The sequence below is a fragment of the Mandrillus leucophaeus genome, unplaced genomic scaffold (genome assembly GCF_000951045.1).
Source record: "Mandrillus leucophaeus isolate KB7577 unplaced genomic scaffold, Mleu.le_1.0 Scaffold1925, whole genome shotgun sequence".
In the NCBI taxonomy this organism is placed as follows: Eukaryota; Metazoa; Chordata; class Mammalia; order Primates; family Cercopithecidae; genus Mandrillus; species Mandrillus leucophaeus.
This window is the reverse complement of record NW_012101949.1, coordinates 8904-10449: the sequence shown is the minus strand read 5'-3', so window position 1 is coordinate 10449 and position 1546 is coordinate 8904.

The window sequence follows — 1546 nt, the reverse complement described above, 5'->3', positions numbered from 1 at the left end:
GTCTGAGCTCCCGGTGCGTGATTCAGGCACTTGTGAATAAGTGTGTACGGTTGCCCCTGGCCAGCCGTGTTCTTCTTTGCCATTTTCATTACACATTGTTTCTTGGGGGAGATCCTGCTATAACATCCCCCCTTTTTTGTTGTTGTTGTTGTTGCTGCTGCTGCTGTTGTTGAGATGGAGTCTTGCTCTGCCTCCCAGGCTGGAGTGCAGTGGTGCGATCTTGGGTCACTGCAACCTCCGCCTCCCGGGTTCAAGCGATTCTCCTGCCTCAGCCTCGGAGTAGCTGGGATTACAGGGATGCTGCCACCATACCTGGCTAATTTTTGTATTTTTAGTGGAGACAGGGTTTCGTCATGTTGGCCAGGCTGGTCTGCAACTCCATATCACCTGTTTTTATAGAATTTCCCCTGATCATGAAAGCAAATTTTAGTAAATTTGGAGAATATAGTCTATAGTAGCAATACTGTAATATACATATATTAGAAATATGGTGTAAAGTGTAAAATACAGTTACTTGCTGTGTATGATTGACGTGAGATTATGCATTTTTTTTCTAGCCTTTTCTCTCTTGTACAGGGTGGTTTTTATGGTGTACCATTTGCATAACCTTTTACAACATGTGGAATGAAACTGTGACTTGTTAAATTAACACACTGAAGTAGTGAAAAGCTTAAAAAGACACAGGAGGTGATGAGCACTACCCTCAGAAGAGGGTGGCTCCCAACAGGGTGGGTCAGGCACACAAGGTTTCACCGCGGCCAGGAGCAGACCCCGAGTGGAGGACGCCAGAGGTGGGGTGAGCCAGGCTACCCTGTGCGGCTCTGCTGCTCTTCTTCCAGCTCCTCTCCAGCCTGGTCTCCCATGTGGGAGACCAGGAGACCAGGGCTTATTTCGTCCCTTCGGCTTCGACCATAAAAGACGGCACACGCTTCTAAAGGCGCCGTTTATAGGCCTACCTTCAGGGCGCATTCCTTTTCTCAGGGATGTTCCTTGCTGAGAAAAAGAATTCAGCGATATTTCTCCTATTTGCTTTTGAAAGAGGAGAAATATAGCTCTGTTCCGTCCGGCTCACTGGTGGCCAGTTCAAAGTTACCTCTCTTGTTCCCTGAACATCGCTATTATCCTGTTCTTTTTTAAGATGCCCAGATCTCATATTGTTCAAACACACATGCTCTACAAACAATTTGTGCAGTTGACACAACCACAGGGTCCTGAGGCGATATTCATCCTCCTGAGCTTACAAAGAAGATGACGAGATTAAGAGATTGGAGTAAACACAGGCATAGGAAAACACAGGGGTATTGATTGGGGAAGTGATAAGTGTCCATGAAATCTTCACAATTTATGTTCAGAGATTACAGTAAAGACAGACATAAGAAATTATAAAAGTATTAATTTGGGGAACTAATAAATGTCCATGAAATCTCATAATTTATGTTCTTCTGCTATGGCTTCTTCCAGTCCCTCCGTTCGGAGTCCCTGACATCCCACAACAACTACCGTGGAACACCTGATTCAGACTTAATTCTAGAAGAACAAGAAGTGA